This window comes from Bos javanicus, chromosome 22, assembly GCF_032452875.1.
Source record: "Bos javanicus breed banteng chromosome 22, ARS-OSU_banteng_1.0, whole genome shotgun sequence".
Lineage (NCBI taxonomy): Eukaryota > Metazoa > Chordata > Mammalia > Artiodactyla > Bovidae > Bos > Bos javanicus.
In genome coordinates this window covers 46,089,905-46,103,959 of record NC_083889.1, presented here as the reverse complement: position 1 = coordinate 46,103,959, position 14,055 = coordinate 46,089,905, and the positions used below count along the sequence as shown (strand labels likewise).

At 43.8% G+C, this 14,055-nt stretch overlaps 1 protein-coding gene across 5 annotated transcripts in view; it reads left to right on the top strand.

The window, feature by feature from the left end:
- Nucleotides 1-14,055, top strand: part of CACNA2D3 (calcium voltage-gated channel auxiliary subunit alpha2delta 3) — a 903,838-nt gene that overhangs the window by 766,186 nt on the left and 123,597 nt on the right. The gene's annotated exons all lie outside the window — the stretch shown is intronic.

Genomic DNA, 14,055 nt, shown 5'->3' with positions numbered 1-14,055 from the left:
GCCATATGGTGCTAGTGGTGCATATTAGATGGGACAGGTCTGAAGCATTCTTACAAATTGATGTCCGTCTTTCAAGTGTCATACTTCCATGAATGATGATTGTCTCTGCTCCTTTTTTGTTCAGTAGATTTTAAAACAAAAGCATTAAAATAACATAATAAATACTCATGTTCCTGTAACAAAGTTCTGTCGGTTATTCACAGGTTGCCATGTTTGCTTCATCTCTTTTTATTCCCTTAACTCAAAGAACCAGTGCAATGCTGATAAGTTAAACTCCCTTTGATTAGCACCCACATCATGTTTTCCAGCAGGAACTGCTCCCCACCACCGCCTTCCCTACCATCACGATTGCATCCCACCAGGCCTTTTAAAAACAACAAAATCACAAATAACCTTATAGCTCATATTTTGAGCCAGGCACCACTGAAAGTGCTTTATATATATTAATTCATTTAGCCCACCTAATCTTGTAATTCGGGGTCTTTTATTATGCACATATTAAAGGTGATAAAACTGAGGCACAGAGAAGCTAAATCACTTGTCCAAGGTCATACAGAAGTAGCAGAATCATGATTTAAACCCAGGCAGTCTGCTTTCAGAGTCTATCAGGGTTCTTACTTGCTGTGCTTTACTGCCTGTAAATATTTTTACATACACGCACATAACACACGTACATACATAACACACACATACACATACTATAGAATGTTTTGCATAGTGGTTTTTTAAAAAGCTAAATAATCATTGGTATGTTTCATTTTGCAGTTTAGTCACTCAAAACTGATCCATCCACAGGGATGCATAGAGAGCTCATTCATTCCTTCTAGCTTCTGTGGAGTATTTGATGGTGAGGCCTTGCCAGATTTATTATTTAGCCACTCTTGTACTGACGAGCATTTGAGTTGTTGCAGTTTCTTTCAGGACCAATGATGCAGCAGAAGGCATCCTTACACAGGGCTCCTTGGCTCTGTAGAAATGTGTACGGAGGCTCTAGATTCAATAGGTGCCTCCTTGCCAGGTTTGAAGAGGATGCTGAGTTGATATTCTCTCAGGCACTGCTAGGTCAATCTCCAGGGGAGCTTGATCACTCCCTTCTTTTTTCCTGAGACTTGAATTTCAAAATGGCAAACACCCATCAAGGACATTTTGTTAAATTGGTAGAGGAATTCACAGGGCCAGGCAATAATATTTAAAACTTAAGATGATTATCTACTTGTAAAGAAAGTTCTTGAGAGGAGATTTTCGGTTTGTCTGTCTGTTTTTGGCCTTAACTAGGGAAATGTACAATGTGGCTGTCAAATGCATGGAGCCTTTTCCCCTTTGTCCTTTCTTTTTTTTTTTTTAAATTTTATTTTATTTTTAAACTTTACATAATTGTATTAGTTTTGCCAAATATCAAAATGAATCCGCCTTTCTCTGATGCTGTGAACAGTTCTTTAGGGCAAGAGGGAAGATATTTGGAAAGCTTTCTGAAGGAGGCTCAGTTTAGTTTCGCTCAAGAGATGCAAAGCATTACAGTCCAGTTCCCTCTTGCAGCATGTAAAAGAGAAAAACCTTGTTTTCTTTTCTATAATTTTGCAAATAATATACATCTCAGTGCCAAAGAAGCTTCTGATCAGAGGAGAGTTGCCACCCCTCACTTTAGCTGTGCCTCACCCAAGCATTCATTAACTGCAGAAAATCGTGCCACTCCCACCCTCCGCCCCCGCCCCCCCCCCCGCCCCCGGCAAGTAGATGATATATGAACTCCAACCTGAAGGACTGTATTTTCTCTGAAATGGCCCATAACAGGCCAACTGCATATCCATTCATGACTAGGTACGTTTGTCCACTCTCTCTTCCTCTGACCCAGCATGACACAAACATGAGACATTTTTAGCATCTTTTGTTCTTTTGAGAAAGACAACTTCCCACAGATACCTTCCTGAGTTGGGGGGGCAGGGAGGGTCCTGCTTTCTAAGGCGTGAGGGGATTAATCATGGCTCACCTTCCATGACTGAGTCTCCACCGGCTTAGCCGCTGAACCCGAAGCCCACCTTTATTAATCTGCAGGTCAACACATCGAGGGCATGGCAGACTCCAAGTCCAGGTTTTCATTCACTTTTTTTCTGAATCCTGCCAGTGCTTTTCTTCAGCACAGGGAACAGTTGTCGCTTTCAGGAGACCACTTATTTAAGCAGCCCTTTCCCTGTCTCCATCTGGATTGTTTTCCGTAAGAGGATCTTTTGATTGTGCTCCTTCCTTCTTTCTTAAAGCGTTGCCCTTCCCAGGATCATCGCTGCCTTTCCCATTGAGACGAGGGGCCACAGAAAGAATGTTTGTCAAACCTCAGTGAACAGCTGTAGCGTTCAAACATGACCCCGATGGCTCCGGCTTTTTGATTATTTAATCTGCTTGAAGTCCAGGGCACCAAAATAAAACTGCCTTCTTAATCCGGTCCTGTTTTCTGAATTCTGTTGACTTATTAACCATGCTGTGTCAACCCATGTCAAGTTGGGAGATGCTCGCCGTGGATCCTCGATCTGGGGTTCTAGCAACAGAGCCAGCAGAGTGTGTAATATGAGGACAAATTGACCTGCTGGAGGCTGACACGGTTTCCACAGTGCACTGTTTGGTCACCAAAGGCTTATTCAGCCAACATCCGTAGGGATTAGCTGTGTTGACAGGGTCTCGATGCCCTGAAATTCATAGCCATGGTTTCCTTTCGTGGACATCACAACCTCTTCTCCCTGGTGCCGCAAATACTTCTCAGCTGCTTCTTTGCTTGTTCTCCTCCCACCGTCCCCCCTCTCCCGCCCCCATTGAATTGACCTCTCAGTTTGCATGCCTTTGGAAATACTTCTCAATCTTTCATCATTTCCCTAATGCTGAGGTTCTGGCCCTTTCCTCATTTTTCACATATAAAACAATAAAGCTGCCCTCATGAGCATCAGGCGTCAATGAACTGTGACTGTTCTGTAATTGAAGCCACTGGAAGCTTTCCCACCAGGGACTGGAATGTTTCTTTGAATGTGCAAATGCCCTGCCATTTGCTGAGGTGGGATTTCAGTGTCAAAGCTGCCCTTCAGCATGCCAAAATGTCCCACGTGCCTCCAGCAACTCATGTAAAGAAGGCAAAAGCCATGCTTTTCTTGAGGCAGCATGAAGTGGAGTCCCTGGCCGAAAGCAGTGTAATAAAGCAGTTGAGTTTGGGGTTTGAAATCAGCTGGATCTGGATTTGAATTCGGCTTCACCATTCACTAGCTTGATGTCTCTGGGCAAGTAACTTGCCCACTGAAAACCCCTCGTCTTCATCTCTAAAAGAAAGACAGTAGTTTTTCTTTTATAAGATTGCTCTCAGGATTTCGTGAAACAATGCATTAATATTGTACCTTAATAAACGGTCACAATTACCCAAGAGTGCTTTCCAAGGTTTCTATGCTGCTAGCATTCAACTCGCCCTTGACTCAGGAGGCAGGAGGCGGGTCCTGACAAAAGTCCCGGAGGCCTGGCCCCTCATGCCACTCTGGTGGTACCGAGGGAAGAGGACCCTTGGGAATGAAGTGAAAAACTGGATTGAGACTATCCTTAATGGCCTGCTGTTTGGGATCCCATTGCTCCTTTGGACAAGCTCCTTCCAGCCTCCTGGAGCCTAAGATACTCATCTTGCCTCCTTCCTGAAAATCTGTTTCATTCAGTCTGTCATCTTTAGTCCTTCTCTCCAACAGTCTTTGAGCATCTGAAAAGCAATGCAGTCAAGTCAAGCATAGGCAATAAAGAGGCCTTTAAATCTTCATAAGGACTAAAGGGTTCCTTTCTTTCTCCTTTTCCTCTGTCTACTTTCAGGCGCACAGGATTTAATAATATTCCTGTACGATACAGGACTGTCAGTGGCCTGTGTGGGGCAGTCAGTCACCAGTGGGTCATAATACAACAAACACCTGTGAACCTAACAATCATTCTAAGAACTGGACAGCTTCTAATAACTTACAAGCTGTGTGCTTCTGTCTTTCCCAGGGGCCAGCAAACTTTTTTGTTAAGCGCTGATGGTAAATATTTAAGACATTATCGTCATGCAGTGTCTGTTGCAACTACTCTGAGGTTATAGCATGAACCAACCACAAACAATCTGGAAACAAATGGTGTGCCCGAGCCCCAGGAAAACTATTAACAAAAACAAAACAGGTGGAGGACTGGATGGACCCACAGGCTATAGTGGTGAAACCCTGCTCTGTCCCACTGTCTAGCCACTACTGTCACTGCTCCACCGCAGCTAGCTGTCACCTACTCCCACTGCCACCACCCCGCTGGGCATATCCACCACCATTTCCTTGTCTGTACAATGAGAGGGCTGAGGAGGAGGATCTTTAGCGCCCTCTTATGTCAAAACTTTGTCATTCTGGTAGAATGCTTGAGTGGGGTTGAAAGGCTTTGTACTTACAGACTTATGGGGAGCTTGGACAGATAAAGAATTTGGGTGTCTCTTTGGGTTGCAGCAGATCTATTTGGTGTCCTGCAGAGCCCAGCTAGGGTCCAAGTCTCATGGACTCAGAGGTCTGAAAACAATGTATCCATTGATGGCGTAGTTGGGTATAAGGGGCCGGGACACTTCCAGGAAAATGGTGGGCAGTTGACCGTACCTTAGAGCCAGCCTGTGTGGCTCAATGAGGAAGCACACTTTCATGGTGCTTGTACTCTCAGGTTGTATGATCTTAGGCAAATCGTTCACTTTCTCTGAGCCTCAGCTTCCTCATTTGTGGAATGCCAGCCTCACAGGATGCAGAGAGGATCAAGGGCTGCATTCACAGCACAGGTCTGGTAGAGCAGATAATCAGAAGTGGTGTCTCCTGTAAAGTAGTATGTCTTGGCAGACCTCAAAGGGTCTTGACTCACTGCTCCCAGCTCATATATGTGAATGCCCTGGGAACACACGGTAAACCCCCACAACTGATGGGTTCCTGGGAGCTGTGGCCTATTGCCCAAAGGAGCTCTTTGGTTCAGTTTTACTCCTGCTGACTCTTAACGGCGATTCAAAATGGCAGTGCACACTTGGAGTGGAAGGGGCTCCTGCACCTAGAAGGGCTGTGGATGCAGAGGCTGAGTGTTTATGCCACCTGGCCTCAGCCCAGAGAACACAGAGAGGCTGTGTGAGGCATGCTAGTGCCTGCAGTGACTTCTGTCCCTCCCTCCCTAAGTCAGCCCAGAAACGTGGTAAGACAACTGTGTGTGCAAAAGACTCACAGGTCGGGTGAGGCCAGGCACTCTGAGGGGCTCCCGGTACCAGGATCTAGTCGAGAGCCCGGTTCTCTGCACAGAACTTGCTTCAGACACACTCTCAAAGGAATATGGTGGCTATTATCACACTGCAATTTCAAGAACTTCCTAGTTTCTGTATATTTTTATATAAATATATTTCCTACACACTTTTGTCCATTTTGAGTGAGAGTGCTTCCCTATATTTTTTTGCTCATTTTAAGTCAGAATGTTTCCCTATATTTTTTTGCTTGTTTTAAGTGAGAAAATTTCCTCATATAAATTGGTCTATTTAACATTTCACCTTCCTCCAAAAAACATTAACGTTTAAAATGGATGTGGCGTGGAGCTAGTGGTAAAGAGGAGACATAAGAGATGCGAGTTTGATAACCTGGGTCGGGACCATCGCCTGGAGAAGGAAATGCCAACCCACTCCAGTGTTCTTGCCTGGAGAATCCCAGGGACAGGGGAGCCTGGTGGGCTACAGTGTCCCTGAGGTAACAAAGAGTCAGGCATGGTTGAAGAGACTTAGCATAGCACAAAATGGATGATGTCTTAAAATCCAGCAAATGTGTAATAGCTCTTTTTCCGAGGTGATATTGTTCAGCTATTTTAAAAGAATAAGTTAGAGCTAAATATAGCCACCTAGGAGGATGTTCATAATAAATTGTTAGGTTAAATAAAGCAATTTGAATAAGAATGCACGTTGTATAGTCCCATTTATGTTGAAATGACAACAACAACAAATGTGAGAGGTGGGAAGATTAACTCTAAAAATGTGCATTGATTTGTCTGAAGACTGAGTAAGTAGGGGATGGATAGACACTATATTGATAATACTGATCATCTAGGGGACAGGGTGATTCAAGAAGAAAGAGAAGAAAAATTTTTTTCTCTTTTTACCTCTGCATATTCAACTTGCTACAACAGCCACGTAGTACAGCTGTAATTTTCAAAATGCAAAGGAGAAGAGCTGACTTTGGCTTCCCTGGTAGCTCAGTGGCACAGGACCTGCCTGCCAATGCAGGGTACATGAGCTCGATCCCGGGTCTGGGAATATCCCACATGCTGCAGAGCAACTAAGCCCATGTGCCACAACTACTGAGCCTGTGCTCTAGAGCCCGGGAGCCGCGACAACTAAGCCCAAGCACTGCAGCTACTGAAGCCCGCGCGCCCTGGAGCCCATGCTCCACAAAGCCCTAGAGCCATGCTTTCACCACAGTGAAAGGCCCACACACCTCTACTAGATGGTAGGCCCCACTCCCAGCAAGTAAAGACCTTCCAGCAATGCAGAACCGCAGTCAAAAAAAAAAAAAAAAGCTGACTTTTGTTAAATAGCAAGGAGAGGTTCGCTTTGTTTACTGGCATGTTTGAGATGGCTTATCCCCCAGTAACTAGCTGTATTATGTGTGTAAACAGAGCATCCTTAGAGTTTACTTCCTCTCACTCCAGGAAGATTAGCTCCAAAGTGACACCTGTCTTTCTCTGCCAAATGATCACCACATGTGACCAGACCTTATAACTCATAGGAGCATTTCTCCCAGTTTTAATGTCTGCTTTGGTAAAATCTTGGCAAAGTGCCCCCCCATTCCCTGTCAGTGAGCCCCATCCAAAGCAGGTGCTGTGGGGCTCCAATGCGGGCGAGGCAGCCAAGCCAAGGGACAGCTGCAGCTCAGGATAGCCTGGACGAGGCCCTTGGCACCACAGATCCACGCAGAAATTTCATTTAATAATTAAGAGAGGTTTGGTACTCGGAAAATACTTCCCTAGGGTTGTGGATGACCAAATTACACCTAGGTATAAAATTTTTGCAGAGCTTTTAAAAAGACCTCAGTATTATTTTGTGCTTCCTCCCTCCCTCCCTTCCTAACCCTTCCTTCTTTGTTTCTCTTTTTCTTTTTGGTCTTATGAAACATACAACAAGAGAATTAGGAATATACATTTTAAATGATGATCATATCATTTATTTAGTGCTTACAGCGGGCCATATATTGGTAAGGATTTATAATAGGTAATTTATGAATTGTTAATGTAATAATTGCTGTAACAAGTAAACCTCCAGATCTCAGTGGCTCAACACAACTACTCATTTGTTGTTCTTATCACAGTCTAGGTCAGGTTGACAGGGGCCAGATACCCATTCAGCCACTCAGGGACTCAGGTTCCTTCTATCTTGCCACTATACCTTCCTCTTAGTTCTCAGAGTTCTGTCCATCAGCTGACTGATGAAAGAAGAAGATGAGGACCAGACATTGGCCAGGCCTGGAAATGGTACTTATCAGTGCATTTATACTCCACTGGGCAGAATAAGGGGCTTCCCTGATAGCTCAGTTGGTAAAGAATTCACCTGCAATGCAGGAGACCCTGGTTCAATTCCTGGGTGAGGAAGATCTGCTGGAGAAGGGATAAGCTACCCACTGCAATATTCTTGGGCTTCCCTTGTGGCTCAGCTGGTAAAGAACCCGCCTGCAGTGTGGGAGACCTGGGTTCAATCCCTGGCTTGGGAAGATCCCCTGGAGAAGGGAAAGGCTACCCACTCCAATATTCTGGCCTAGAGAATTCCATGGGCAGAATAAAATCACATGATCATATCTAATAGCAAAGGACGTTGAGGAATATAATGTAGCTGTGTGTTTTGTAAGAAGAGGACTCACAGATGTTGAAGAGCATAAGTAGTCTCCACATTTTATTTGTATTCTGTCACCTACAGGTGACAATAACTCATTAGTCTATAAGCTTAAGACGGCTTTTGTTTCTTCCCTTAGTTTCTCTAGTACTGTGTAGTATGCATATTAAATTAATACTGAATAAATGAATGAATGACAAAACTAAGGCACAGAAAAGTTAAACAACTTGCTCCAAGTCTCCAGAGTATTTATTGTGAACACATGGATTGTGAGCATCTATATTGAGTAAAATATTCAGGGAACCTATCGTTTTATGTATTTTATGTCTTAAGATCTTTTTTAAAAATGTAATCCATTCTTTTTTATGGTAAGCTACAAATTTTATCATCTGGAAGCTCTAACTAACTCAGAAGATAAAAATACGGTCTTCATTTGAGCCATTCAGTGGAGAATCAAGGCTACCATATGGTTTCTCTAGTACAAAAGTGGGAAAGATGTGTGTACCTCCTCATTCTTTCTTGCCTTTTGGATAAGTTAAAAATTCAGGTTCAAGGACTACCTAGGGGCATTCAGTTTACTTTATATGACTATGTATAGAGTTTAAATTCCTTTCTTCTGGCCTTGAGATGATTGATAAAATCAGAGGAGTAGTGAATATGAAATGTGTACCTCCAACTTCCCTAAAGCTCAGGAAGACAGAGAGAGGCCAAAATGCACGAGACTACCTCTCCGCATCCACTTCTCTAGTGAGCCTGGGTCTGAGCTAGGGCCATGGGAACTGGAAAAGACATAGCAGGCTGACTCTTGGTCTTCAAAAGACTTAGCAGTTTGGAGGGTGTTTTGCAGTTTTTACTTACTCTATCAAAAGCAGTGCTGATCATCTCATCACCTTGCACCTGTTATACCTTTGTAAAGATTGCATATGACTTGCTTGGACACTGACACTGCCCAGTTGTCTTAGAACCAGGTCTTATAAGTCCTTCGGCTAATAGCAGAGACAGACTTAGATGCTGCTTTTTTTTGGTCCATCCGCTCTGTCAAGGTTAGAGAAAGTACAGACTCTCCATCCCATTGTCTTCCCAACCTCAGCCACCCAGCACTTGGTTTGCCTGCATACAGGATGTATGTGAAGATAAAGATGCATTTCAGATAAGTATGATTAAAAGTAATTAGCGAGCTCATGCAGCTGGTGAAATAAACATAGGCAGATGCTGGTTGATACAAAGCTAGTGAAAGAAACAAAAGGATCAAGAAATATGGCAGCTTGGGAAGCCTGGCCAAGGCCTCACACTGACACATTGTTTTACTTAAATCTTTTGATTGGCTACTTTTGTCCCTGCCCCAAGAATATAAATTGGAATCAAATTTATGTTCTTGTTTGATTGTTTACTTATGTTACACATAAAATGAGTGTTTTGTGCAGCTCTTCTTGGTAAATTTTTATTTGCTCTTGTACTTTTATTATAACGTAATAATCCAGTTTCTGAAATAGATGACAGTCTGTTCTTCATATTTTCAAGTTAGTGTTTAGTGTATGTATATTATGATGAAATAATGAATCAGTGTTTCTTGCTGTTTTCTCTTTAAAACAGTTTGCTCTATGTTGGCTTGAAAATGTTCTGGAAAACACAGTTGTTTCAGGCAGGATTGTAACTCACCAGTTAAAGATTCCAAACTTGAGGAATCTTTTTCATTATTCCAGCCTTCATCTGTCCCACCATTTCATTCTGGCATCCCTGTTAAAAGCATGGAATCTGGAGTGAAACCATCTAGATTCAAATACTACCTTCTACATTTACTGGCTCTGTGACCATGAGTGAGTTATTTAATTTCTGTGATCTTCAATTTCATCATCTGTACAAAGGAACCCAACTGGAAGATTTGCAGGGAGGGTTAAATATTATTTTTATGCAAGAATCATAATAAAAATTGCCCTTGCACATAGCAATACATTTTCTATTACTGTGTCTGTATGACATGGATCAACTAGGCACGTAAGCTGTATCTACTTGCACTAATCTGTTTGGGCCAAAAATAAGCAAGTTAAATGCAAAGGTGCATTTTGCTTGTGTGACAGCATTCACCATCTTTTAGGGTTATACAGCATGCATCTATGTGTGTGTGTGTATTTGCCTGGAATCATTTGCAATCTAAGTGAATTTGTGCTCTGCGTATCTCTGCTTGTCATCAAAATAGTTCAACAAACAAAAGAAAGTTGGTTGTTGATGTCGTGTGACTACAACCTTCATGTGGGACTTTTGTTAACAAAATAAAGGGCCTGCGTTGACTTTGATGCAGCAGCCAGCCATGTTTATAATAGTTTTTAGTAATTTCCCATTCTGGTGCCACAGTAGTGGTCTCATCCTTTCATTTCATCCAGGAAGCCCATATTGGGTTACCTACTACGTGTTGTTTTTTTTTTAAGGTATACCTACCAATCTTTCCTCTAGTCAGTCTGTCCTCAACAGGAGGCCCTTTCCCCCATCCTTGTGTAATTAGAGAAAACATGCAGTCATCTCCCCAGGGCTGTTTAGCTTTCATCATGAAGCATGACTATCAGAGTTTCGAGGTTGATAGGAGTGGAAACATTTGTGTTCAACAAGCAGGCTCCTTCATGTGTTGTCAGCATTTCATTTGTGATTCTAATTAGGGCCAAGGAGAAAATAAACTCAGTGTACTGCTCTCCACTGCTATAGCTGATGTTTATAAGTTTCTATCCATGGCCCCAAGTTGCTCCTACCACAAAGGCATTTGGAAATACAGCTGCATGCTGCTGCTGTGTGTGATGAAGAGCTGAGATGGGTAAATCTACTGGGACATTACTGAGAATGGGCAATGTAGGTGCTTATTTCTTAGAGACTGGACTTGCTTTACTTCTTGACACTTCAAATTTTCCTGAGGTAAAATCACCCTTTTACAAAAACAGAGTATGTTAGAGGGACTCTCACTGTGCCCTGTATCTCATCTCTGAAAGTCCACTGTAAATTTCATTATATATTATTTATTTATTAAGGAGACATCTATTGAGTGTTCATTACCTGTCAATCTCTGTGTTTGAGGATATTATGGACATGAAAATAAGACAGAAAAATAAATAGTCCTACAATCCAGATGGACCCTACAGTCTCACAGGGAAATACACATATTTTCAAATATATGAAAGTGCTAGGAAGAGGAGGTACATGGTATTGCAAGGGAATATCATCAGGGTACCTGACTTTGGAGGTTGGGGCAGCCGTTCCTATGGATGTTTTAACCAGCTGAGATCTGAAGGGTGGGCTAGACTTTTACTGAAAAAGAAAGAGAAGGGGTGACAAGGTAAAGTCACATGTAAAGCTAACAGGTCAGACAGATAGCCCAAAGGAGCCGTCTAGGAGCTACTGGGGGCCTAGTGTGGCTCAGCACAGAGGGTGAGGGGAAACTCAGGCAAGCCAATGCTGGAGAAGAGGTGAAGAGGCTGGTGGCCCCCCAGGCCCCCATCTCCCATTATAGCTGTGGTATTGATATTGAGAAGCTCTCTCTCCCTGCCCTCCACACACCCCTTTGCAAGAATGGTGCTTTCTGAAGTTGGGGTTGGGATTTGAGCTGTGCACTGAGCCCTGAGCCCTGTAACATACGTTGGGAGGTGCTGTCCCTTCACAGGCTGTGTGCTTTGTCTAATCCACCTCTCGCTGTGACTGGAGAGATGCCTCCTGCTGTCCTTCATGTGCTTCTGGGAAGAGGTAGAGAGGACTGCAGTTTCACAAGTGCGGTGAAATCTCAGCACATGTGTATCAAATCCTAATCTTTTACTTACACATTGTGGTTGTGGGTGAATCCATCCCACGCATGTCTGAGGGGCTGCAGCATGGAGCCGTCAGCTACACACACAAGTAGTCGAGGAAGAGTTGGCCCTGCTAGGGTGCTGAAGCCACGCTAGTGGAACAGGACTTTCCCTCCTGAGTAAAGTGGACATGAGAGCCAGCAGTCCAGGGGTGGCAAATAGGTACTTGAGGCAACTAACATCTGTGGGCCCAGGTGGGGTCCCACCCAGCAAAGCCGTGGAGCCCAGCGTGGCCTCAGAATCCTTTCCAGCCCAGTGGTTGAAACAAACAGCAGACAACCAGTGGCATCCTGGGAACATAATCCTAGTCACTGTTTCTGAAGCAGAGCCTTGCGTGTGCAGAAGTGACTGATAAGTGTGGAATCCAAAGTCAAGGGCCAGTTTGCTGAGGGGAGAATTTGAATCACCCCGTAGGAAGTTACTAACTGGGCCCACCTACCCAGCTTCTACATCTTGCTGTAAATTTGACATTTTCTTCTTGACTTTGTGAATACAACAATTTTTCTACAGTGATAAAAATAAGTTCTTTATTTTTTAAAAGAGACTTCAAAATATTTTATCTCTCAAGACAAAATATTAGGGCATACTTCAACAAAAGTTAGGCTGTGTTCTGTGCATTTGCACAGAAACTTCTGGTGTGCACCAGAAATATGACTGAGCCAGGGGATGGCACAGGCATTTTTTGTTTCTCCATTTGAGTATGTAGGTGGTCCCAAGGTAGAGCTCCCTGTGACTGCCAAGTGTCTGGGGGAGTGGCAGGTCTGACTGGGCTCATGTGGGTTATCTTGCTGAGACTTTCCCAGCACAGAAGGTCCCGTGCCCAAGAAAATGACGTACCTGGTCCTAAAGAAGTCCATCCGAAAGGGTAACAAAGGTCAGACAACAAACAGACCAAGAGGAAACTGTGACTGTAATTTCTCAGTGTTTTCTATCACGTTAGGTGACAGAACACTTAAATCAGCAGCTGCTTCTGTGTTTCGTTCTTCCTCTGTCTAGAAGTGAGGTTGCTCTGACTGACCCAGTAAGTCCCTAAATTCTCAGAGCTGAATTGAAACATCTAAAACTCATAGAAGACTCAGAAAGTCACAGGCGCAGGGTACTTTACCTGGAAACCATCGTGAATTCCTCCTCCATTCCAGGAGTGAAACTATTATCGTCTGCATCTTACTGAATGAAAACCTGAATCTTAGCAAGGGTGAATCACTCATCAGAGATAAGTATGTGAGTAATCGAGTGGGGACTTGAGCCTGCATTGCCTGATTTTAAAGCCTTTTAATTCTTTTTTTTTTTTTTTAAAGCCTTTAAAGAATTGCATTCTTCCCAGCCCCTTACCCTTCATCAGCAAATGAAGGGTCCTAAAAGAGTCATAGATCAGACACAACGGACTTGGTAGAAATAATCTGCTCACCCCAACCCAGCAAGACCTCTGCCCTTGTGGTTCCCTACTGCCCATTGCTTCTTGGGGCCAAGGGCCACCAAGAGAAGAGGCCAGTCTGTCTGCTCTAGCTTTGGGCTGGGAAAGCATCCTGGGGCCGGAGGTGAAGAAAACAGGGCACTTTGTGCATGGAGCTAGTGCTAATCTGGTCCATCCCCAGGACCGTGCTATCAGACAGATCTCAGCCGTATTTGTCATGGCTGCTCCACTGTTCAGCAGCCGCCCCCACAGTCCCGCCCTCTCTTCATCACTGGGCAGGAAGGGGAGAACTGTCTTTGATCTCTAGACCGGTAGCAAGAAAAGCATGGCATTTCATGGGCTTATTCCTGCCCCTCCACCAGGCAATGGTTTAGGCAGCCACATGAACAAATCTCCTGGGCCATGCTGGCTTTAAAACATCCAGACTCACAGAGGAGCACAGCCTGCCTTCACACTGAGGGATTCTCAGTCGTCATGCAGAGGAGAGGATACTGGGACTCAGATCAGAAAGAGCACAGAGAGGGTGAAGGGGACCTGACCACTGTACCACTGGACAGCTGGCTTTCCAGGGTCAAGAAGGAACCACACACTCAGCACTGTGGTTTACAGCGTCCATCTGCAACTCCACACCCCGAATAAAAGGTGTTCACTTGGAAACAGATCAGCTAACTTCTGAGATGTGTCCAGAGTTGAAAAAGTAAGACAGGTAGCTCTTGAGGGAGACTAGGACTATTTTCTACTTACCCTCCTTCAGAAAGAAAAGTTTTCAAGTCAAGTAATTCTAATAGGGAACATTTGTCTTTTAAAAATATATTCGACTTCCCTGTAGTATAGTATACTTTGATGTATTAAAATACAGTTTGCCCCACTCAAATAACTGCTTCGGTGCCTATTGCTATAAAATTAAACTATTCCTCCCTGATATTTTATTAAGCTCCACCAGCATTTCAGACACAGAC